The 27372-nt window shown below is 36.5% G+C and overlaps 1 long non-coding RNA gene across 1 annotated transcript; it reads left to right on the top strand.

The window, feature by feature from the left end:
- Nucleotides 1-26398, top strand: LOC126955612 (uncharacterized). Its single transcript, XR_007726002.1, has 3 exons — nucleotides 1-101; nucleotides 19040-19110; nucleotides 25133-26398. It is a non-coding gene; the product is annotated as an uncharacterized LOC126955612 (long non-coding RNA).
- Nucleotides 26399-27372: the final 974 nt, after the last annotated feature.

The raw sequence follows: 27372 nt of genomic DNA, 5'->3' as shown, positions 1-27372 counted from the left end.
CACTATTGAGAAAAGGATAACTCTTTTTTTCCAGGAATTTGGCACCTAACACATTTGCATCTAGAAGTGCGGAATGAACTATGCCATAAAGAGCTCAATGAGTAAGTTACATATTGCAAATTTGTTAAACACTTTGTGCATTTGGAAAACTCCAGGAACTAAAATAATTGGGAAGGTTGACAATGGAAGGCACATTGTCATATGTCTCTATGTGGAATCGACAACCCTAGGGGAAACACACGTTGGTTTATTACTTGCTAATACTTTGTTCAGCTTCTTTCTCTTTTACTCAGTCTTTTTCTTGCTCCTTTACTGCCTTACTCTTTCCTACAGATAAAGTCTGGTTTTTGAGTACAGAGTACATTAATTCACTACCTTCAATCTCTGCCATCATCTATCACAAATTAAAGTCATCGAAGATATTTTGCATAATTTTGACTGCAAAAAGTAGTTTTAAAAGGATATCCTTGTCTGGGCAGGGTGGCTCACACCTGTAATCCCAGCAGTTTGGGAGGCCAAGGCGGGTGGATCACCTGAAGTCAGGAGTTCAAGACCAGCCTGGCCAACATGGTGAAACACCATCTCTACTAAAAATTCAAAAATTAGCCAGGCATGGTGGCATGCCTGTAATCCCAACTACTCAGGAGGCTGAGGTAGGAGAATCCCTTGAACCTGGGAGGCGGAAGTTGCAGTGAGCTGAGATCACACCACTGCTGCACTCCGGCCTTGGCGACAAGAGTGAAACTCCATCTCAAAGAAAACAAAAAACAAAAAACAAAAAAACCTAAAAAGGGCATTCTTTTTTCATGTAGTAAAAACAGAAAATACAGCAGTACTTCAGCTGGATGGGTAGCTGTCTTACAATGTATTTATCTCCATTTCTACTAATGGAACGATGTAAAAGAGGTATGGCTTGATCTGTCTGCATTCACCTCTGAGCTATTTCTATGTTCTCTTGAATATAGGTGATAACTTCCTACTCTTGCAAATGGTGTCTTTTTCTACTCAGCAGAGTGCCAGTGTGGGGCCTGTACACGGCTTGTTTCTTTGGGTCATGATTTATTATTCTCTTGGCCGTTTTATTACTATGACACTGCCTTTAAGTTAATCATTTTTATATTCCAAAGATTTTGAAGAGCATGCTCAGAATATGGACTATTCCTTTAAGGTCAATGCTGCTCTTTAGTTTATGAACAGAAATCAATGGTTCATTTATTTCAGTGGTTCTTAACCCAGGGTGCAAGAACAGAATCACTTGGGAGGCTTTTAAAAAATATAGACAATAATGTCTGAGTTGGGCCTAGGCTCAGAAGTGTTTTTAACCACCTTCCACCCTTCCCCAAGATGATACCACTGAGCCTTCAGAGTTGAGAATCAGAGAGCTGTGTACCCAGCTGTCTTCTGCTGTCTGGAGAAGTAAGGCTGCGGAATAGCATAAAAGACCCCATAGCCAGCCTGTTTGGCTTCAAACTTTGGCTGCCACTTTGTACCAGTGTGACTCTAGGCAAGGTAGTTAACCACTCTGATCCTCAATTCCTTGTTTGTAAAATGAGAATGGTGATAGTAATAGAACAGAAGAGAGAATTGCTAAAAGGATTACTTGAACTGATGCATATAAAGCAGCTAGAATAGTGTCTGGCACATAGCATGTAGTTTATAGGCTATTAATAAATACTTAATTCTCATTTCCAGCATTTTTTAATTAAAAAATGTCTCCCATATGTTAAGAAGAGCCTTATTATTTGTGATTTATGCATTTTAAGTGGTTAACAAGTTGGTGCTCCTAAGCAGTGAACTAGGATTTTCCCTTGTTCCCTTGTTTCCTCATCCCCATAATCACCCAGCATTGCTCAAGACAACCCAATTAATGATGATATTATTTCAATAACATTTGATTATTTATACCCACCCTTTATTCCAAAGTGACTTTGGGTAGGTATCTTACAAATATATATGTAATATAAAAAGTTAAAAGACCTGAATAAAACAAGACCAGAGGAGAAACAAGGGTAGAAAGGCAGATTAGCTTTTAAAGTTTGGCTCTCAAGAAGGTACCCTATAAGGTCCTGCTCTTTTAGCTGAGGCCCACATTGCTCAAGCCTAAATTCATATCAAAGTAATATTTTACATGATATGTGCAAGTTTTCTTACTAACACAAGAAATAGAGAAAACACATTTATTATTGCTGTTTTTGTAAGTGGGAAAATTTAGGCTCCAGAAAATGAAGCACACTTTTCTTGTTGATTTTACAGTCAGTGACATTGAAATACCAATATTCAAATGCTATTTGTTTTACCTGGACATGATATAATTTATATCATAATATTAGATAAAATAGAAATTCTTTACAAATACCTATTAGACATTACTGCCTTACAAAAGACAACTGTTTATATTCTAGAGAATTGAGCCACATTGTCTAAAGAAATTAGCCAAAAATGTGTGCCAGATAATGCATTTATTTCCATTTCTATGATTCACTTTTATCGAGGTGTGCCACTGCATGTGGTTAGCCCTCAAGTCTATAAAAGGAGACTAATAAGGAGTTGAGAAGTTTGGCCTAACATTCACCCACAATCTCCTCCTGACACCCTTCCTCTATCTTTATTACATACCCATGTATATAATTACATGGATATAACCCTACAGCTGGATATGCAGGACACCCACCCTGAATTGCTGCCTGGCAGATGGGTAGGTTGGCCTGTATTCCCTGAGTAGCCGGAGAATATGTGGCCTTCTTAAGCATGAATCTGCTAAGACAAGAGAAAGACAAAGTAACTGTCAAGTCTAAATTTGTTAGAAAGCCATTTAGTACTTCAACACTGCTAACTTCAGGCTTGATTGTGGAAACATTTCATTTTCTGAGTCAGAGGAGGTACGTTTGTCATCTTGCACATTAATTACTGATGATGTTAAACTCTCCTGGACTGTCTTGTTCCAAGACAGAAATTTTCCAAGGACCTTCAAAGTTACAGTGCTCTTCAAGACTTCCCAGGGGAGTGTATAACTGTGTGTGTGATGAATATATATATATACATAAACTATTTTTCCCATTTAGCAAATACTTATCTTAACCCCATTGAACATGATACGCTAGCAGACAAAGTGAGAATATAAGGTGATATCTCCTGGCTAATCTAATTTTGGTTTTGGTCTTAAGATAGTATCTATATTTCTGACTGATAGTTTTTCAATTCTCATATTTTTACCAAAAGATGAAGGGTGTTAGAGTATAGAAACTCCATCTGTGTTTTTTATTCAGCACATAGATAATGATAGCTTTTAATTTATTTCTTTAGCTGCAGGGTAACTGTTGGGTTGTACTTAAAAATAAAATTGTCCTTCTTTATGTACCATTTAGTGCCTTATAGGATTAGACATTATCACCAGAAGCGCTGCTCATTCATTCATCAGTTGGTACATGGCCCTAGGTTACGTGTTGTGGAGAATATAGAGAACAATGATAACCAAAAAAGACTTACATGGTAGTAGGGAAAGCATGGATTTTTTTTGTCCAGTCTGGGTTTGAATCTCTGCTATTAATTTGTTGATAAAATTCTCAGTTCTCTTCCTTTACCTGTCTATCCTTTTGCCTGTTTACACTGTCTTGATTAATATAATTTTGTAGCAAGTTTTGAAATCAGGAAGTGTGAGTTTTCTGGTTTTGTTGTATTTCAAGTTTGGCTTTACTATTTTGGATCTTTTGATTTTAAAGATTAGCTTGTCAATTCCTGCAAAAAAAAAAAATGTCAACAGGTATTTTGATAGTGATTGCAGTGAATCTTTAGGTCGATTTGGGGAGCATTGCCATCTTAACACATTCAGTCCTTCAATCCAGAAACATAAAATGTCTTTCTATTTAGGCCTTTATTGATTTAATGAAATTTTGTAGTTTTCAGTGTACTCATGTTGCACTTCTTTTGTTAGATTTATTCCTAAGTATTTTAGTCTTTATAAAGCTGTTATCGATGGAATTGTTTCCTTACATTTATTTCTAGTTTGTTTATTGCTAGTCTATAGCATTACAACTGATTTTTGTATATTGGTAGTGTGTTCTGCAGCTGTGCTGAACTCATTAGCTGTAATGTGTGTGTGTATGAGTGTGAATTTGTTAGTGTTTTACATATATAAATTACAACCTGCAAATACACATTATTTTATTTCTTGCTTTCTGATCTAGATACTTCTATTTCTTTTTCTTGCCTAGTTTCCCTGGCAAGGTATAGAAGTGGTGAGAGTTGAAATTCTTTTGTTACTGATTATAGGGGGAAACCTTTCACTCTTTCACCATTATAATGCAAGCTGTAGGGGTTTTTTGGTAGATGTCCTTTACCAGGTTAAGGAAATCCCTTAATATGTTCATTTATTCAGTGTTTTTTTTTTTTTCAATCATAAAAGGATTTTGGATTTTGTAAAATGTTTTATTTGAAATTATTGAGACAATCATGTATTTTTGTCTTTTATCCAATTAATATGGTATATTACAATGATTGCTTTTCAAATGTTGAACCAATCTTACATTCCTGGGCTAAACTCCATTTTAAATATTATTATTTTCACATCACGAGCCTAGAGCATTAATTCCATGCAATTCTAATAGTCACTTCATGAAAAAAGAGATTTGTTAAGTAAGTTTGGGAAGTGCTGGATTAGTGTTACAAAGATTGTTTTACAGTGGAATAGACTCCCCAAGAGGGAGGTATGGTCGGCTATGTATCATAAGCTTATTTGGCAAGAATATTCTGTGAAATTATTTTTCCATCAAATATACCTTGAAATACTTTGGTCCCAAGGATTTTGACTAATCTTCTCTACCAGGTGATAGTGAACAAGAAAAGCTTAAACCTGATAGGATCATCAATTTTTAAACTATATATTTCTGTTTAGAAAAATTCATTGAACATTCAATAAATATTTACAGAGCATCTTTTATGTGTTAGGTACTCTTCTAGGCACTAGAAGGACAGCACTGTAAAAAAAAAAAAACTACAAAAGAAATATCTGCTCTTGTGGAGCTTACATTCTAGAAGAGAGGCAAACAGTAAACACAAAGAAGTATGCACATTATAAACTATGTTAGTAAGCATTACATAATTACATTAAAAGGAAAATAAGTTTAAGAGGTTTTGGAAATTCTGGGTAGCACATTGGAATATTTAATAGGACACTCAGGATAAGCCTTGCTGAAATGGTGACATTAGTAAGAAAGGTGAGAGAATATCTAATTTGTCCAAAAACAGCAAAGACGTCAATATGGGTGAAGTGGACCATGTGAGGGAAGAACAGTGGGAGTTATCTCTTACCTGAATTAGTACAGTGGTCTCCTAACTAATTTCACTGCTTCTACTTTTGCTCCTCAGTCGAGAGTAGGGGTGTGTGTGTGAGTGTGTGTGTTTATGTTTAGGGGTGGGGATTACAGACACAAAAGTATTTAGGAGGCTATTTCGTGATCCCTGTAAGAAATGATGGGGGCTCAAACCAGGAATGAGGATGAGGAGAAGTGTTCATATTCTGGGTATTTTGTTTTTTTAAAAATTTTTATTTCATTTTTATTATTTTTAAAATAGAGACAGGGTCTTGCTGTGTTTCCCAAGCTGGTGTTTATTCTGGGCATTTTGAATGTAGAGTAAACAGGATTTCCTGGAAGCTTGGATAAGAGGTCTGAGAGAAGGAGGGGAGTCAAAGATTCTAAAGTTTTAGTCTTGTGCAACTCTTAAGATAGAGTTGCATCAACAGGCAAGAGAAGAGATGAGGGTGGAATAGATTTGTGGAGGAAAGTCAAGATTTCAGTTTTGGAACATGTTGCATTGGAGATTTCTATGAGACCTCTTATATATGCTAATCCAACATAGGAATTAAGACACAGTGGTCTCTCACTGGCTTGATAAAGTGTGCCTTTTACCCAATACCAATAGACACACTAACCAATGATACTGTACATTAAGAATATCTAAAGAAATGAGAAAAAACTCAGAATTGAATAGGTGTTGTTTATAATATTTATTCTTTAATTTGTATCCTCTCTATTTCTAAGAAACGGACTGCTTTTTAGAACTTGCCTTATTCATGAACTAAGTAGATCTTACTTCAAATATTTTTGAATCCTATCTACCAAAAACAAACAAATAAACAACCCCCCCCCAAAAAAAAAAAAAAAAAACTCCTCCATTTGTCTTTTTATGGAGTGAGTAATCATTCTTCAGCCCTCTGCTTTTGAAATGCACATCCAGGGCTGACACATAACTGTGAATGAATTAATGGGATGGATTTCCTCTAGCAATTAAAGAGGTAACAGAAGCAGCTGGGAGATGACTAGTGACTAAGAAGAAACTATATTCTGTAGGCTTATCAAGAATCATATGGCATTGGGGACTGTCATTCTAGGAATATTTTAGACTACATATCCCAGCTTCCCTTACAGTGAGGTGTGGCCGTATGACTGAGTTCCAGCCAATGGAATATAAATGGAAGTGGTATTTGTCTCTCTCCCAGGTCTGGTCTAGGAAATCTTTCTACTTGAACTACTTGCTATTTGCTTTTTTTGTTAAATGAAGACAAGGATGGCCATATTGGAAGCAACATGTTGAAGACAATGGAGCCAATACTCGAAGAAGCTTGGGTCTCTGAATTTCTGCTCAAAGGAGATCATCTGTCAGTTGAGAACTATTTTGGACTTTATGTGAGTAAGAAATAAACTTCTGCTGTATTTGTAAGTTTATTTCTCATAGCAGTTAATGTTCTCAAAATTAATACAAAGAGAGAAATGGAGATTCAAAAGCACACTTGGCTTACTGCCCACATTTCCCTATTGAGTTCTGTAGTTTGGAGTCGGTTGTTTCCTTCAAGTCTTCTACAAGACTAAAGTTAAGTGGTGGAATTACAAGTGTGTACTTTTAAATGTAAGGTTTAAATGGATCTCATGAAGTATTGCATGTACTGTAGTATTGACTTAAGCATGACTTCAAAGATGTATATCTTTGAGGCCTGAGCAAATTGACATAACTGAGATGTTCAGTTTTTCCAATTTAATTTGTGTTGTCAGCTAAATCTGTTTACAGAATACATGGTGGCATTTAAAAATCTAATTCAATGCTCTACTTGAAAATCTCTGATCACGCTTTTGAGCCAGAGCTTTTCTCAAATATTACATCCTTTCTAGGATTGTATTTATTTGCAAAAGCATTTCCTTAGAAGTTTTAAAACTGTTTAATATATTCATTCTTTGTTTTTATAGGCATACTGAGTAAAACCTATATTTTCAATTTCATATACATGTCTGCCAGCAAAAAAAATTGTTTTCAACATGGGACACATCTTCTGTAATGACTCCATGTCAAATAGGTAATCTTCAAAATAAAGTACAAAAAGTTGTGAATTTTCCAGTCTTAGAGGAAAAGAGTAAGTAAATTAATATTCTACAAGAAAGTAAAGACACTAGTGAGTAAAAATTTTCCAGTATTTAAACTCTAATTCAGTTTTGTGTGTAGTCAAATACCACCTGGTATAGTATACATTGAGCATTGACAAACTCCTTCTCCACTGTTACCTTGAAAAAGGTGACATAGGGTCTCAAATTTATTAAGTTTATCTTGCAATATTTTTAATAATAACGATAATAATGAAGTTTTATTGAACACTTAGTATGTATCAGGGGCTATGTAAAGCACTTGCTATGAATCTTTCTATTTATTTCTCAATATGACCCTATAAGGAGGTTGTAATTATTTTCCACTTTCCTAGTGAAGAAATTGAAGCACAGATAAGCTGAGGGTTGCTCAGGGTTGTATTTGGGATGTGAGAAAACTAGTTACTGAATAGTCTGGCTATCTGGCTCTATAGCCCATCGTCAATATTCCTGAAAAAGTTAACATATTAATTTTCATTAAGTATAAATCAAGTCATCATTTTTATTAATATTTGTATATATTAGGTGTACATATTAGGTGTGCTAAGGCTGGGCGCGGTGGCTCATGCCTGTAATCCCAGCACTTCGGGAGGCTGAGGCAGGCAGATCACCTGAGATCAGGAGTTTGAGACCAGCCTGATCCACATGGAGAAACCCTGTCTCTACCAAAAATACAAAATTAGCCAGGCATGGTGGCATATGCCTGTAATCCTAGCTACTCGGGAGGCTGAGGCAGGAGAATCACTTGAATCCGGGAGGCGGAGGTTGCAGTGAGCCGAGATCGCACCACTGCACTCCAGCCTGGGCAACTAGAGCAAAATTTTGTCTCAAAAAAAAAAAAAAAAAAACTAAAGCAGGAAATTAAAAGAAGAAACTATTAGTACTTATCCTTATATTAGTCATATATTAATACTTATGTTTATTCTTATGGTTATATAAGTATACATAAAGTTACATTGTACCTTATATGGTTATATGAGTATAGTTATACTACTTACTATAAGTAATGCAGTATTTATATTACTACATATACTTATATTAATACATAAGTGCTATATGCTGTAAACAAAACTAAATCAGGGTTTAAATACTGGAAAAATTTTTTAACTGTTACCTAAATCTGTAAAGAAAATTTAAAACAATTATATATGTGTTGTATACATACAGATATACCATAAGATTGTACTATACGCTAATATAGTATACTAAAATAACTTATAGGCACATAAATGATAATCACTGCAAAGTTCAATTAAATACAATATTAAAAACATCATTATTTTGTACTAATTTGGGAAAAGTTCAGTCCTATTTATATAAAAGGTATGAAATATAAAATACATTAGATAAAGCACTAATGATATTTTTGAAAAGATAAATGAGCTTCTTGATGGCTAGTCTTTTTAAAAAATCTGCAGCACTAATCCCATGTCTGGCATATACAGTTTAAATAAATAAATAAATAAAGGATGCCTTCGAGTTTCCTTTAGACCTGCTTCACGTTAGTGATTCATTATCTAACAGATCTATTATCAATTATTTATATTAATTTATAAATAATTCTAATAGTTTTATGCTAGTTCTTATAACTAGCACATGCCCTTATGAAAGTTAAACTTTTAATCTATAATGGTTTTTACATTATTAATGCAATTATCTGACATTTTCTTCAAAGTGCAAATGTCAATGGTAAACTAGTTCAATCCATGTGAAAAGACTATGGTTTCCAAAATAGTAAATTTGGAGTTTATGAAATTATATTGTACTGCTGGATGTGATAACTAGAAAGACATATTCTAGAGCTGCACTATCTTGTCTGATAGCTGTTAACTATGTGTGGCTATTTATATTTAAATGTATTAAAATTAAAATGAAATTAAATTAAAAATTCAGTTACTCAATTGGACCAGTGGCAACCACATTGAACAGCATAGATAAGAATATATCCAAATGCTCCATTAGACAGTGCTGTTCTGAAAAAAGGGAGAATTGATCACGTGAATCAATTAGCCTTGTGGATAATTTACAAACCTCACTTTTGCTGGCAAACTCTTGTTTTCTGGTCCCTCCTCAAAACCACCCATTAATAAATACCATGACTAGACTGATTTTAAAGCCTTGCTTGTCCCCTTTCTTTAGCTCTGGAGAAGGTGCTAATGATGGGCAAAGCAAGCCTAAAGGAGACAAAAAGGAAAGCAAAAGCAAGAAGCAGGATAATTCACAAATTGCAGAGTAAGCTTTTATGTGATGAAGAAAGTTGTCTATGATATATTGTAGATGAGTTATTTCATTTTATAGCTTTCAGTGAGTAAAAAGGTCCTTAAAGGAGGTAGAATGTTACTGGGGAGTACTATGTGATTCATCAGTTGGGTAATTAGCCTAAAATTAAACGCTGCACATAAAAAAGGAAATTAGAAACAGCAAATATAAATGGACGAAGGTATATTCCAAATTTTTAAATAACAATGTAATTTAACTGCCACAGAAGATTGAATTTTTCCTTGATGTTTCCACACTTACAGGATTGGAATTTCTGGTGCTTTCTTTCTTTCAGCGATCAGCCCCTTCGGTTGTCTCTTGATTTCTAGGTTTCCAACACAACCACTAGCTCTCCCCTAGATACTAACATCCTACCCTGAACTTTTCAACTTGGGATTCCTGTCTCAAACATAGTCTAAAAAAATGACTGATTACATCTGAGTGGGTTTCCAAGGCAATGGCACAGTATCAGCTACGTTCCAGAAAAGTTCCCATTATAAATGCATGAATTCTTACCCTCTTGCTGACCCAATTGTGTTAGGTCACTGTAATTAGATCTCTTCCAGTCACCATCTTCTCTTTTTCAAGCTTCGCTTTAATCTGTCTCTTTTTCAAACATGATGTAATAAATATCAGACTTAAAAAATTTGCAAGGACAAGCAAAAAGAAAAAGGTGTTTGCACATTGGTGCAGACATAATTCACTGCAGTGTTTAACCTTTGCCTTATTAAAACAAACTCTAGCTTTGGGAAAAATACTACAGGAAATAACGTCTCATATTTGCTTCTAAGTGTAGTTGAGACATTTATAAAAAAATATTTAGCCATTTAAACAAAGCTTTCCTTTTCAGCACCAAGTGACCGTGAGTTTTACAACTTACTATGAATTGTTCATATACTTCATTGTGTAAGATGCATCAATTTTATCTTGAGTAGAATTAATGGAGAATATTTACCAGAGTGTTTTAGGAGGTTTTGAATCATTTTAGTGCCATAGTTTGAACTGAGCAAAAAATAAATATAGAAAATTATAATTTCAAATAATATCTTCTTAGGCTACTGCGTCCAGTTACATACTGGTCGTCACCTAGCCTAAGGCATGCTCAAGCCATAATGAGTATAATCTACAGAAGAACTTTGAGCCTTCCTGGAATTACTTAATTTTTGGCACATGTTTCTTTAATAGAGAGCCACAACATTTTCTAGATGTGAAAAACTTATTGTGGAGTTACGCTTGGGAGCATGATAATTTTTTCAGAAAGTCAAGAAGTACAGACTTGACTCAGAGCTAGAGCAAGACTTCAATATTTATCTGGCATGGAGGAACAGATAAGGGAATAAAACAAGTGGATAAAGTGTAGTAGAAATCCATGCTTGGGACTAAGCTATGCCTACTGCTAAAGCTCAGACATTTGCTGGACATTGTATGCAGATGGTCTGAGTCTATTTGAATGAAAAACTCAGCAACCTCCTTGGAGAGTCATCATCTTAAAGAGAAGAGGGATTAAGGTATCACTGGAACAAAATCTTCATTACTAGGATTGAATTTCAATTTTGAGTACAGCTATCCTGATCTGGCTTCCATAATCTTAACTCTGAATTCTTGCGGTTGAGAGATGCCTTCTCTGCACCTTCCAGTTTGCTTAGTTTCCTTTTTCTTTACTTTTACTATTATTATTATTTTTGTCAAGTAATTCAAAGCTAGATTAAGGTGCTTTCTTGTTCCTTCAAAGGGCCACAAGTCACTGTTGTACACGTTCAAAAAAGCAGACAGACTGATATTTATGTGTAGGTAATCTTTCAATTCTTTCTTTTTCATTTTAGGTGACATCCTTAAGTAAAATCAGACAACATTAAAAGTCCTTAATCTATGCCAAGCACTAGGGATACAACGAAGAGCAAGACAGATAGTCTTTTCCTTGAGAGTAATTATAGTCTCATGGAGGACCTCAAAAATAAGTACTATATTGGAAGGCTGAGGCTGGTGGATCATGAGGTCAGGAGTTTGAGACCCGCCTGACCAACATGGTGAAACCCATCTCTACTAAAAATATAAAAATTAGCCAGGCATGGTGGTGTGCACCTGTAATCCCAGCTACTCAGGAGGCTGAGGCAGGAGAACCACTCAGACCCGGGAAGTGGAGGTTTCAGTGAGCCAAGATCATGCCATTGCACTCCAGCCTGGGCGACAGAGCGAGACTCCATCTCAAAAAATAATAATAAAAAAATGTTCTACATTAATTACATAAGTACAAGACTGCTTGTTAAAGCATATGAGGGGGAACCTAATCTGATGGAATTCAGGTAAGGAAAGCCTCTTAGAGTGTAATTTAAATTGATAGTTAAGGGATAGGTCGAATTAGGTAAATGAAACATAGAGAAATCATTACAAGAACAAAAAAATGCATGTGCAAGGACCCTGGGGGAAAGAATTAATCTGCAATGTTTGAAAAAGAGAAAGAAGCAAGTGTGGCTGCTGCAAATAGATTAAGGAGATCTGAGAGAGATGAGGCTGGGTAATAGCCAGGGACCAGATGGTAAAACCTCTCTCAGCCATGGTGAAGGTTTTAATTTTGCCCTAAGACTACGGGAAGCCGTAAAAGGGTTTTGAATAGAAAATGACATGACTAGAATTGCCTTATTAAAAGCTCTGTTTGGCTTCCATTGGTAAATGGATTACAAGGAGGCCAGAATGAATTTGGGAACCTGATTAGCAGGCGATGGCAATAACCAAACCAAGACATGTTTGTGACTTGGGGCTAGGGGGGTGGCTCTCCAAGTGTTATCTGTGGGTCCCGAGAGGTTCCTGGAGATCCTTTCATGAGATCTGCAGGGTAAAAATTATTTTCATAATCACACTAAGACATTATTGGCCCTTTAAATTGTGTTTGACATTTTCACTGCTGGTACAAAAGCAGTGAAATTTAGCTCTAATCAAGGCTGATGTACTAAACTGTGTTTATAGTCATTAAATTCTTCATCTCTACATATTCTCAGTGAAAAACTGCAAGCATTCTTTAAGAATATCCTTGATGAAGCAGAAACATTTATTAATTTTATTAAATCTCATCCCTGACTATATATCTTTTTAATATTCTGTGTGACAAAATGGGGAAGCATTTTGCTGAAGTAGTTCAAAGTTATTGCCAGCTTCCCAAAGCAGAAGCTACTTTTCTCTTTACAGTAACAGAGGTCAGGTGCTTAATGTAGCAGAAGGCTAAAGAGAGCCAGGATATGGGAGTGAATGCTCCAAAATCCAGAGAAGAAAAGAGATAAAGATAATGGGGTCCTATGTAAATATGTCTATGGACAATTATGAGTCACTCTCCAAAGCTATTCAACCCCTCAATCCTGACTGTTAGGTAGTCATGAATAGAGTCATAGGGTGACCCTAGAAAGCCATTGTTTGCTGGGTATTAACAGTGATATGCTACAGGAAGTTCATAATGGATCAGAGAATTCTTTGTGTGCATCTCTTTCCAACTCTGCTTTCAGTAATGTCAGGTTGGTAGCTTGAAATCAGACATGGTGTTCACATTTACACTATGCTAATTGGCAAACACTACAAATCAGGGTAGTGGAGAACGGGTGGTAAAACATTTACCAACACACCTCTGGTTCTAGTTAGACCTCTGAATTCTTTCTCCCTCTGATGTTCCCAAGGCAAATCATTGTCTTTCTCCATGAATTCTCATTTATTTAATAATCTTTGTTTCAAAAGAACATTTGAGATAAAAGTTGGCATTGTTTAAAATGTAAATATTTGGCATATAATATACAATCAATAAATGTTGAATATAAATGTTAATTGAATAACATGTAAGTCAAATAAAGGCTAAGAATGTATATTTTCATTGCCATTAATAACATTTTAAATCTGTCTTCTCATTACATGTATTTTGAATATAGCACTTATGTCATATTAGAATTATTTGTTTATATTTGAATGCCAAAAATCTAATTATTATGCCAAGGAATAGAGTCACTGAATTTCCTTTTTTCTATTTATTTTCATGAAACTTTATCTAGAGGAGAAACTAAAATTTTACTAATTTCTTTTCTCAATGATACATTAAACAGTTCTAGTGTTGACATTAATTTAGAGAAAAAAATAGGGACTTCAGAATTTTGAGAGAGCCTTCATTCAATCATGCTTTACAAAATTTTGTAAAGCTACTCTTCCTTAGCTGTCAATTGAAACAAAAAAATAAGCTCACTCATAATCCATTTTCAGTCATTCATGGATTAATGGGAGAGCTTGTGGGGTGGTTTGTTATGTCATCTTTGCTTTTCTTTATTCTCTTTTTAGCTTCCTGCCACTGAATCTTTGTATTATTCTTCAGAACCCACACTACTGCCTGACCAGGGGAAATAAAGAGCTCTGAAACACAAGTATTTCTTTTACTATTTTTTTTTTTTTAGCAGTTCTCCAAAAAGTGTTGTCGTAGGAAGAGGAGGTCAAAGCAATTAACTTAAAAGGAATTTGTTTATATTTATTAGTTTCAAATATCCATTTACCATGAAGGTGGATCTGTTTAACTTTATACACAAAAAAGGGACTAGAAATGCTACTTCAATAAAGTTGAGTTTGTTTAAAATCTCTAAGAAACTTATATATTGTCCACTTCTACAAAGGAACAAAACTTTTTAAAATTAGATAATAACTGCTCTTCCTCCAAAAAGCCTTCATATTTCACAATCTTAAAATACATTTCCACAGCAGGTACTTTGTCATGATGAGTGCATTGGAGCATGCTCCTTGGAAGATAAACAGTGGAAGATAAACAAAATGTTGGGCTTCGGTTATAGCACAGCCTTCCAAAAGAAATAAAGTGACTAGTTAATCCTTAGAGTACTGGAATTTGCTGTACTGTTAGCCAAACGAGTGTGTACATATGTTCAAATCTTGAATCTCTGGTCTGAGGAAAGAGCAGAAGGAAGATAAATGAACGACCACTGACTGACCTTGTCCAGAGGGTGTTAAGCGTTGTAGGGACCATTCCTATTCTTGAATGTGTGTGTCGTGGGAGATGGAAGTGAGGTAGGGAAGAAAACAGATAACGTTAGCATCACCTTTTTTTTTGACAGTTGAAGCTAAGCAGACAGTCTCTAAAAGTCTTTTTTCTGACAATTTCTAAAGCTTCCATGTTAAAAATCACTCTGGGTACCTCTGCCTTGGGTGAGGTTTCAGGCTGATTCTGAAGACTTTTTTTGCTGATGGTGATGCCATCTTTTTAGTTTAAAGATTCAACTAAGCTTTACTACAATTCACTTGATCTATTTGTCTCTCTACTATGTACAAGCAGCTGTGTGTGTATTTTTTTTTTAAGCCATCTCTCAGGATATTGGAAAACACCTAGTTCACAAACAAATACATAAAACTTACATTAAATTTCCAATGCAGCATCTGAGGAGAGTGCAAATAAGTACTGTTCTGGGCACAGAAGAATCTAGCTCCCTGAACTCATTCTTGATGATCAGACTTTAATTGAATCAACATCACCATGTCCCTCAGTCGCTCATGTCTACAGCAGCCACATTGTCGGCTGCACTGGAACTAGGAAAAAACTCTCTGCACTGATTTGCATAGAAAAATAGGAGCTGAAAGAAGGGAACCAAGAAGTGTAGGTGCAGTTTTCAAGAGACTCATCAATGCTCTTTAATTCCCAGAATAACTGTTTCCTACTCTTGGCAAGTCAACCTTTGGGGCAATGTGTGATTTCTCTTTCTGGGCCAATAAATAGTGAAGGTCAATTCTATTATGTGGGATGGGGTCAGGAATAAAGGAGAAGAGAAATGGCTTTCTGTATTAGTACTAGTTGGGGGAATTTTACCTTTTCTTTTTCATCTACATACTTGCCTCTGAATAACAATGCTATTTCAAATATTTAATTCAAGACACACGTTGGTGTCAAGTTGCAGTAAAGTACCGCTTTTGATTTTTCAGGCCCTTAGTAGTGTTATACATTTTTCCTAAAATTTCCCTTGAGATCTAAGCATGTTTCTATTCCTTTTTCATGCCCTTCAGTTTATTTCTTGCTACTAGTTCTGGAGTTTGATTTGTGGATCAAGTTAATTCACAGAGTCAATAGAGATACGCATTTTGAAAACTTACCTTTGAGCAGCCATTTTACCATGTCATTTTTCCTGTACCAACTGACATCCTCTAAAGGAGAGTTATGTTCCTTTAACTTCACAAAACACAGTTTGATATTTCAGAAAAATGTATGTTTGACAAATCAAAAGTAACACAAGGCAGAAACATCCTTTGTGAGAACTAAAAGGAGGGACAATAAAGCACAGTTCTTAGTTTCAGAAGACCTTATGTGTATAATTAAAGTCAGATTTCCGAATCATGTAAATGGCTGTGCTGAAATTATATCAACACATGTAGGTAAAAAGGAGAACAACAACAAAAAGTTACATCACAATGTAGTAATTATTTCTTTACTTCCTAAAAGTGCCGTGATAAGACTTTTAAAGGACCTATTCTAAATCACAACAAATCAGAAATAGTTCACTGTTCAATCAACAAATAATTTTTAATATTTATCATTTGCCAGTCAAACTGCTAGGTCTGCTGCTTTTATAAAATACTTTTTTCTTCTTGTCTATCAAAATGAAGAATTTAAGTTTCAGTGTCTTCAAAATGACATGTAAATAATTTTCTTTTAATTTAGTATATATTTAATAATCATTCTAAGTACTTATATATAATTACTTACTTTTTTTTTTTTTTTTTTTTGAGACAGAGTCTTGCTCTGTTGCCCAGGCTGGAGTGCAGTGGCATAGTCTCGGCTCACTACAACCTCTGCCTCTTGGGTTGAAGCAATTCTCCTGCCTCAGCCTCCCGAGTAGCTGGGACTACGGGCATGCCCCACCACGCCCAGCTAATTTTAGTGTTTTTAGTAGAGACCAGGTTTCACTATGTTAGCCAGGCTGATCTCAAACTCCTGACCTATGGCAACCCGCCTGCCTCTGCCCTCTAAAGTGCTGGGATTATAGGTGTGAGCCACTGAGCCCAACCACTTATAAATATTAATTACAGAATGTGATTCCTAAAAATCTTAGTTTGAGTATTTCAGATCAATAAGAAGCAGTCAGCAATTGCATGACTACTCTAAAACATTCTGGATAAGAAATCAAATCTCCCAGCCTGGGCAATATAACAAGACCCCATCTCTACAAAAAATTAACCAGGTGTGGTGGCACATGTCTGTAGTATCAGCTGCTTGGGAGACTGAGGTGGGAGGATTGCTTAAGCCTAGGAGTTTGAGGTAACAGTGAGCTATGATCAGCCTGGGTGACAGAGTGTATCAAAAAGACCATGTATCAAAAAGAAAAAAAAAGGAAAAATGAAAAAGAAAGAAAAGAAAATCTCTTAGAATTGCATTTTAACAACAACATAACGAGGTATATAGTTAAAATTAAAAAGACTTGGTCTAGGCCGGGCGCGGTGGCTCAAGCCTGTAATCCCAGCACTTTGGGAGGCCGAGACGGGCGGATCACGAGGTCGTGAAATCGAGACCATCCTGGCTAACACGATGAAACCCCGTCTCTACTAAAAAAATACAAAAAAGTAGCCGGAAGAGGTGGCGGGCGCCTGTAGTCCCAGCTACTCCGGAGGCTGGGCCAGGAGAATGGCGTGAACCCGGGAGGCGGAGCTTGCAGTGAGCTGAGATCCGGCCACTGCACTCCAGCCTGGGTGACAGAGCGAGACTCCGCCTCAAAAAAAAAAAAAAAAAAAAAGACTTGGTCTATATTATCTCTCTTCTCCTACATGCATCTTTAAGTAAGGGCTACCCTCATGCCTTGGTACCAGCTGAATGATGAAGGTGTACAACTCACACTCTAATTCCATACCCAGTAATCCCAGGACTTTCTGCATGCTCCCATTCCAGTCCACTTCTACCTATTATTTGCCCCTTGGATTATATTCTCATTGCCAGCTCTGATCCAGGCTTTGGTTCTGCTGTTCATACTTGGTTTCTACAACCATGACTTTTCATGCTTTTTAAGACCAACGATTTGGACCTTCCATTTCCTTTCTGAGTTTTGGCTCCTTCTTGCGGAATTCCTAACCTGGTTTTAACATGTCAGGCTCTAGTCCCCAAGCCTTGCGCTATCTGGCCAGTGCCCTGGGTGACCCCATTCAGGTTATAGTGCAGGTTGTATTTTATATATTTAAAATGGTGAATGAAATAAGATTCATATTAGCCATGGTATGTGCATTTTTATCTTCAAATGAGAAATCATTTTTCTTATATATTTGTTTAAAACCTATGTTTATTGTTCTGGTAAAATGCTCTATTTATTTATCAGCAAAATGCTAATAAGAGTTACTTGAGATATGAATATAGTTTTGGGGTGTTTTCTACATTTTGACCAATTCAAAAGAATATACTGAAGTCCATAACTATATTTGGTTAAATCATAAATGGTAATGTATATGAAAGCATTTTAAACAGTATAATTGTTCTGCACATGTTTGTGGTTATGTTATTAGGCATAGCTGGTAGTCTCAAGAATAGGCAATGCCTTTGCTTAACGTTAAATCTATAGCTAAGTCAGATTTATGTAGAAAGTAGTTTTTCACTACATAAAATTTTATATATTAATATCTCAATTAGGAAATAATTTTATGATTACTTTTATAAAGAATAGTATCAAAATGAGTGATAAAAATGAATATTACTTTCAAACATGCTTACCTTACTTTTTAATTTAATTTAATTTTATTTTTGAGATGGAATCTCTCTCTTGTTGCCCAGGCTGGAGTGCAATGGTAAGCTCTTGGCTCACTGCAACCTCTGCCTCCTGGGTTCAAGCAATTCTCCTGCCTCAGCCCCCCAAGTAGCTGGGATTACAGGGGCCTGCCACCACCGTCAGCTGATTTTTGTATTTTTAGTAGAGGTGGGGTTTTGCCATGTTTGCCAGGCTGGTCTCGAACTCCTGACCTCAGGTGATCCACCTGCCTTGGTCTCCCAAAGTGCTGGGATTACAGGCATCAGCCACCAGAGATCACTTGGACTCAGGAAGGGGAACATCACACACTGGGGCCTATTATGGGGAGTGGGGAGGAGGGAAGGATTGCATTGGGAGTTATACCTGATGTAAATGATGAGCTGATGGGTGCCAACGAGTTGATGGGTGCAGCACACCAACATGACACAAGTATACATATGTAACAAACCTGCACGTTATGCACATGTACCCTAGAACTTAAAGTATAATAATAATAAAAAAAAAAAAGAAATAAAAAGCAAAAGTGAGGCACAGATGAGATGAGAGGTTCTTATATGAAATCTCTTATGTGAATTTGTTTTAAGGTGACTTAATTGAAACTCTGACTCTCTTCTTTTGACCCCTCAGCCTGAACAATCCATCAGCAACCCATGAGCCAGCAGAACAAAAGATGACAGAACTGGGGCTGGCAGAGCAAGGTATGAAGACAAGTGTGACTTTTATCACCTTTGACATAACCTGATATGAATCATATTTGTGTCCCTCTGGTTCCGAATTTTATTACCAATGGAAAAACAACAACAAAAAAATGACATCAAATTTAAAATTTAGGTACATCCCAGCTTCTTTGCGTGACATAGAATCATAGAAGTTTAGAGCTAAAATGAACTTTGTTTCTCCATTGAGTCCCATGTCCTCGGCTGCCTTAGAAAGAAAAAAGATAAGCATAATACTTTCTGACATATGCCAAGTGAAGTACAGCATTAGGCTTTTTATATACACATTCTCTATGCATATATTTTACAATCTTTCAAATTCTTACAATAACCATCAATTTAGGAATCATTATCCCCAACTTATAGTTGAAAACTCTGACATTCAGAGGATTTAGGAAGATTTTAAAATTTTTAAGGGCAGAAGAAGCAGATATTTTTAAAAATTGCCCTGATTGTACCAGATAAAACATTTTCAGGGTATAAATGTAGATATCAGAAAATTAGCTGTGGCTTATTGCATTAGTCTCAGCAAGTCATGATGTCAGCCTGGATTAGAGTCAGTCGAGATGAAGAGAAAGAAATAAAATCAGTAGAAATTTAGAGTATAGAACTGATGGGACTTGGTTATAGATTTGTTGTTGGAGGAGAGGAGAAAGAGACAAAAGAGCCAAATTTGACAACCAGTGTTTGACTTGAAGAACTGGCTGAATGGTGGAGTCATTTGCAAAGATGAAAAATCCTAACAAGAGGATTTGGGAAGTGGAAATGAGGCAGGGAGCAAAGGATGGGGAAGGAGATTGTGAACTGCTGCCATGATACAGGGAGTTTTTCAAATAGGTTTCTTTTTTTTTTTTTTTTTGGATTGTAGATCTGAGAATACATATTCTATCAAATGCCCACTCAACCCCTTTTTTCTCCCCTTATCCATGTGGCAATCCCAAGGGTTCTTGAGCCTTGAGTTTGAAAATGAAGATGCTAACTGCATTTTCTGGATAACTATAGAGGTTGACATTTATCAACTCACTTGATCTAAGACCATGTTGTAAGGAACAAGGCTTTGCTGCAGCCAGGCAGGCATAGGCAGAGGTAAACATCCTGCATGACTCAGCAGGATTGGAGTGCAGGTGCACATTTCCATGCTTTATATAATCACAGCTATGTAGACATAGCATAGAGAAGCTCATCACCTGGTTCTCAGCCACTATGCTTTGTAAGGTGTATAAATGTAACACTGACACTGTGAAGGACTTGCTGAATAAAGTCATGTCTCATCTACCTGCTGTCTCTCAACTGTTTTTCTAGCTCACTGTGCCACATCCACCTACTCCCCTCAGACCTCAGCTGGGGCTTGAACCTGACACATGTGATCCCCTTGGACTTAGCTAGATTTTGGTAGATTGAAAGAAAGGGTATTATTTTCTTTTTTTCTTTCTTTTTTTTTTTTTGAGACAGAGTCTTGCTCTGTTGCCCAGGCTGGAATGCAGTGGCACTATCTTGGCTCACTGCAAGCTCCACCCCCTGGGTTCACGCCATTCTCCTGCCTCAGCCTCCCAAGTAGCTGGGACTACAGGTGCCTGCCACCACGTCAGGCTAATTTTTTTTATTTTTTTATTTTTTTTTTATTTTTAGTAGAGACAGGGTTTCACAGTGTTCGCCAGGATGGTCTCGATCCTGACCTCGTGATCCGCCCGCCTTGGCCTCCCAAAATGCTGGGATTACAGGCATGAGCCACCACGCCCAGCTGAAAGGGTATTATTTTAGAAGAATGATGTGTAATAAGGATATCACCTCAATTTAAACTGGGATTTTAAATTTTGGTGTGTGTTTGCTTAAAAGGTGCATCTAAAAGTTCAAAGAGGTGATTTGAGTGAAATAATTTACATAGTAGGAAAGTGTCTTCAAATAAAAGGGTGTGTGGGGGTAGAGATGTAAAAGGATATAAATGGACAAGAGGCTGTCTCTTTTACTGATGGGTCTTATGGTCTCAGTCTGAACCTAGATGGAGGCAGGGGCTGCAGGAGGACACTGAAGATTCCTTTTTCCCAGGCACAGAGGCACCTATCATGTGGCTAAGGGGCCAAAGTGATGAAGCAGGATACAGGTTAGGGAAGAGCACCATTTTCACTGTATCTGGGGATAACACAGCCTGGTTCTGAAATGATAAATGTTGTTTCAGCTTGAGGGTTTGCACTTTAGGTTTGCACCAGGATAGGTGTTGGTACTATGAACAGGGAGCTAATGTTAAGAATCACTCTCAAGTGTCTCTGCTAGCCCTCCACAAGAGATGCCAGGCAGAAAGATCTGGGAGGAGTGCTTGCCAACTCTGTTCTATGTATTTGGGGACTACAGAAATATATAAATGAGACTCTGCAATTATACATAGGGTCATGAGATTGAGCTATGCGGTATTGTGGTTCTGTTTGTAAGCACAGGATGGTGAGGCCTGGGGTAAATGGGGATCACACTAAAAAAGTAGTATGTTTCAGAACAACTGATGAAACGTATTTTAAAATGACCCATGCCCATGCCCCACCTCCAGAGATTCTGATTTAGAAAGCCTAGGGTGGCATCGTGGCAGCTGTGTGGTGCCAGAGCTCCATGAGTAGTTCCAATGCTTCTGCTTGGTTAAAAACCACTGCATTTAATTTACCAGAGTTGAGTCAGAGGTGGAAATGGCTAGCAAAGAAGAAGAAATTTAGATTTTTGGAGGTATTTCCCTTTTCGACTTTGTTTTATATTCTTGTCTCCTTCTCCCTAGCTTTCCACATTCCTATTAAAATAGCTTCCTTTCCCTACTGTTGGTTTTCTTAATTCCTCACTGAAACTTTCTCCGAAGGAGAATTACAGGAAGATTCAGCCAACCTTAGACTCTTCATACTTGGACTCAGTTGAAAAGAAAAATTAATAATGCAAACATCCTTTTTTCTTTCATAGAAGAAAATGGCTCACAATCTTGTTTTGTTTGATCAGCTCAATGCTAAATAATTGTGTGAATATTTTTCTTGAAACATCCCCTCTCTTCCACTACTATTTCCACAGCTCACTCTACTGTTATTTTTTGCTTAAAAGTTATCAATGGAATTTAGACATCAAAGCACCTTCAGCTTTATTTCTCCAGTCTGGCTCCACAGGCTGCAAAAATAACTCTCCAGAGTTGTAAGCCACAAAAATGACCCCTCACCAAACACACCTTTCTTAGTCCATTCCTATGTAAACTAGGGAAGTATGTCATTCTTTTGGAGAATCTATATCTAGAGTATTAAAAATAAGCTGGGTTAGTGAGTTAATTCTCGTTCAATGATTCTTTTATTTTCCAATGTTATTCGCCATTTTCAATCCAATGGCATGCTTGCTTTCTTGAAATAAAGCTGAACTACAATAACTGTAACAATTTTTTTAGTGCAACATTTCAAAAGTCCATTCTATTAACTGAGACAACAGAGGTCAAATTCACATCAGGAATTAAACATATCTTTCTCCATTTACTCCCAGGAATGAAAAAGAACAGATCAGTGTTCAGTTTGAAAGAGCCATAATTCAGCAGTCTTTCTATACTACCTCTCAGAGGAAGGAGCCTGCGTGTCTAAAGAGAGAAGTGAAGTTTAAGTACTGGAAAAAAGGAAAGTCTTCAGCCTTGGGAATGTAATAACCTGGGGTCAGCTGAGAACCCTGAGGAAGACTGACCCAATCAGCTGCTGGGAGAAGCAACATAACTGCTCTGCTGGAGGGAGAAACAAATTCTAATCAGATGTGAGTCAGCCATCCAGGGAGCTTCTGTTATCATGAGAAAAGGAAGTGCTCTTCCTTTCAACTGGAAAACTAGAATGTGCCACTTTTTTTTTATTGTTAATGCTCCTTCTTTTTTATTAGTTTTGTAATAAAAATTTAACTTAAAAGTTGATATGCAAACAAGAAGTGTGTAACAATCTGAATATTTAACATTGATAGCTTTATCTATTTTAAAAAATTAAAGAGAATATATTAGAATTTAATGTTTACTGCACACAAGATGAAACAGAAACTAAACTTCGTTACATTTTTAAAAAATTCTTTAACTTATTCAGTTTGGATTTATTATTTGTAAAGTGAAAAGAAATTCTTTTTCTCCAAAATGTTTGTCCTTTACTAACTTTAGAAAATTGATTTCACTATTCCAAGTTTCAGCTTTTTATTCAGAAATTAAGAAATATGTCAGTATGTGTCTATTATTACTATAGGTCGCTTCTCGGCCTTTTGGCTAAGATCCAGTGTATTGTTATTATAGAATGGGTTCTCAGATAAAGAAAAAAACTAAGAATTTTCTCAGGTTTTTGGGACTATTTCATTATAAAAACAAAAACTATATATGATTAAATTGATATTACCTTTTTGATGGACTCACTTGGAAAAGAGTGACAAGATGCAATTTGAGGAGTTTTATGGGCCAATGTTAAGGCTAGGCGTACATTTTCTATTTTGAAATCTCTGGTATCTTTGTGGTACCCAGAATATGTAGTGAGGTAAATAGATATCACCTTAAGAAACAGAAAAAAGAAAAATAAAAAGAAACACCTTCTATTTCTCAATGCTTATTAACTAAAAATGCAAAATTTATTCACATTTTTCAATGGGGGGTCATATGGTTTGACACATCAAATAACACATAATAGTGGTAACACCAAAGGGAGGCTTGAGGACCTCTTTTAGTGCCCTGCCTCTTCCTACAGCCACTCCACAAGATTTCATAATATTTTTCCATCTAGACAATTGACATTTTCTCAGTCATATAGAAATTATCTTTTGAAACATTTCTATTTTCATTGATCTGTGAGTCGTGGTCTAATTAAAAACAAGTTAGACACATTCCTGAACTTTCCCGCCCTCTGCTTTCTTCTGCCACTACATTTCTCCATGTGAACATGAGATTCCAGCAAATACTTCAATGAATAAGGAAACATAAATTTGAGTGTTTATTGTCTTCGAAGAAAGCAAAAAGAATACTGCCAGTGTATTATAAACACTCATATTTTCATGCAAACAAACTCCTTACTGAAGGAAAAGGGACAAAGATCATTTGTGGAGAACAGAAAGACTCAAATTAAATAATTTTATTGTCCATGTTCCACAGTTGATTGCGATGAAGTCATATCATTATAACTAAGCTTTTATTCTATCATTTTTATGTGTGCTTCATAGAAAAGCTATATGAGAAAATACGGAAATGAGGGGGATTGTCTGTGGATTATTATTATTTTTTTAAAATTCTCAAATTGGCGGCCGGGTGTCGTGGCTCACGCCTGTAATCCCAGCACTTTGGGAGGCCGAGGTCGGCGGATCACCTGAGGTCGGAAGTTCGAGACCAGCCTGATCAACATGGAGAAACCCCGTCTCTATTACAAATACAAAATTAACCAAGCGTGGTGGTACATATCTGTAATCCCAGCTATTTGGGAGGCTGAGACAGGAGAATCGCTTGAACCCAAGAGGTGAAGGTTGCGGTGAGCCAGGATTGCGCCATTGCAGTTTAGCCTAGGCAACAAGAGTGAAACTCCATCTCAAAAAAAAAAAGAAAAATTCTCGAATTGGCTTGGGTTTTGAGAGTTTCTATCTACTACTGACTTCCACACATCTAAACCTCACACATGCAGCCTGGTCAACATAGTAAGACCCCGTCTCTACAAAAATAATTTTTTTTTTTAATTAGCCGGGGGTGGTGATGCACACCTATAATCCTAGCTACTTGGGAGGCTGAGGCAGGAGGATTGCTTCAGCCCAGAGAATTATAATTGCACCACTGCACTACAGTCTACGATCACACCACTATCACCCAGCTTGGTGATAGAGCAAAACTCTGTCTCTAAGAAATAAAGTAAATAAATGAATCAATAAACAAACAAACCTCACACATATCGGGACTGGAGGAAAAGCAGAGCAAATTTTTTTATTTCAGAGACTGGTAGATAGGAGTAATCAAGTAGATATTACCTAACGAAATACTTATTCTGTTTAAAATTTTCTTTTACAGTTATATGACAAGAAATCTTAGAGTCCTCACTTTCTGGGAGCTCAGAGAAAGGTAAGAGCCTTAGCTGAATTTCAGTCTTTCAATTGTGTCCTTATTGTGGGTAATAAGGACACAATTGAGGTTGAAATGCCCGTCTGAGATATCCTTTGAGATACAGCTTTAGTTTCTGTTTCATCAAAAACATATGAAAAAGTCACAATGTGTAAAACATTGTAGTTTGGGGATGGATAGAAAGAGGAATTAGACATGGCCTCTGGTTTAACAGGAGATTTTAATCTGGTGAGGAGAATGGAGAGAGTACACAATGAGATTTAGGGAGTGAATGAAACAGAAGTTGTGGGGAAAATGCTGAAGGTTGTCTAAGTAGCTAAGGCTGCAGCTTGTGGTTCTGATAGGCGAAGTGTTATTGTTGGGGATGTCTTTTAATCCCTCTCTTTGCTGAGTGACCTGGGAGCTACACTGCCTAGATCTGACGGGGAGACTTGTAAATAAATCCCACCTGAATTGGGAATCAATAGCACCCATTTGTCTGCACAAATATCAAGTACTTTTACAGCATCTGTAGTCTCAGTGGTTCTTAAACCTTGGAACAGTGTGTATCTTTTAGAAAATGTGAATAAACTAAGATCTTTTCTCATAGAAGGGGACAAAAAAACACACGAACAATTTCAAGGACTTCTTCCTAAAGTCCTTAGGCAAATCATCTAATCTCTCTGTGTCTCAGTTTCTCAATCTGTAAAATCAGAGTGATAATACCTGCTTTAGTAAGCAGTGGGGAGAATTAAATGAGAGAATTATGGAAAGTATCTAGCACAGACCCCAGGGCAAATTTGTGATAAATGACAGTCATTATTATATTCTTTCTTTCTTCCTTTTTACTGTGAAACTGTACTGCTTCCTTGACTGTGACTGATCCTATCACAGAGAAAAGGCTGGGGAGTCAGATAAGGGACTGGTCACCAAGGAAGGCAAATGAAATAAAGGTGATAGATGAACTTCATGCCCAGCCAAAAATATGATATAATTAGGAAATCTGAAAACTTTTACAGGAAGTTATCTGGGGAAATGACTTTGAGAATATGTAGAATAACTACGAAGATGCTATTTTAATTGTAGCTATTTTATGGGCTTAATACTAATGCTAATAGTATTAATTTCCAAATCAATGGCAAATGCACACTTACAGAGAGTTTATTATATGCCAGGCATTGTACTTAGCTTGGCTTACGTAGGTCACCTTCTTTAATTCTCATAATATAAAATAATACACCCCAAAATACCCCATCTGAAATTCTGAAATAAAAAGCCTCTGAAAACTAACATTTTGCAATGATTGATTCAGTAGCAAAACCTAAACAGAACTCCCAGAGGATGTTTTTAGTCTTTATTTTTCTCACTTAGAGTGAATATTCGTGCATTTTGAGGCAGCCGTCTTAATGTTTGGTCATGGTGTTTTCTGTGACCTCACTGGGGTAACACTCCATAATTCCATGTGGACTCTATCCCATGTGTAACATGTGAAGGAGTCCCAATTCCAAAATTCACCTTGCCACCAGGATTTCTGATAAGCTAGGGTGCCAGGATTTCTGATAAGGTAGAGTGGGCCTTTGAAAACAGTAACATTTATTGATCACTTGCTGTGTACTAGCCTTTGGTTCAAGTCTTATGTTTGTTTATTTTATCCCCATAATAGTCTTCAGAGGAAAATATACTTATCATCTTTCCTGCTTTACAGTTGAGGCAACTGAGGTACAGAGAGGTCAGGGAACCCAGGGTTACAAGACAGTAACTCAGAAACATAAAATTTGAACCCAGCCCATTGGGATCTGGGAAGCTTTTGCTGAAATACTATACAGACTACCTCATTTATATTATTGAAATTGTTATCCTTACTTTATAGCTGAAAATTCTGAGGATTAAAGATTCACTAATTTAACCAAGATAAAGTGTCTGTGTGATCTTGAGCAAGTTACTTAATCTCTCTGGGCCTCAGCTTTCCATTCTGTAAAATGAAGGTAATGATAATCTATACTGCATTGCTGTGGGGATTAAATGAGTTTAAAACAATGAGAGCAGTGCCTGACATACCTCACGTAATCTATGCATCTTAGATCTTACTATTTTTTACAACTAGGCTATGTGGATGGTAGGAGAAAAGAGAAGGATATGATGGAAGTCAATCCTCATGCAAAGATTTACTATAGAAAAGGTAAAAAAATAATGTTTTTCAGGTATTAAAT

The sequence above is a fragment of the Macaca thibetana genome, chromosome 5, assembly GCF_024542745.1.
Source record: "Macaca thibetana thibetana isolate TM-01 chromosome 5, ASM2454274v1, whole genome shotgun sequence".
Taxonomy (NCBI): Eukaryota; Metazoa; Chordata; class Mammalia; order Primates; family Cercopithecidae; genus Macaca; species Macaca thibetana.
Note: the sequence above shows the minus strand (reverse complement) of the source record. Positions and strands in the feature narration are given on the sequence as shown.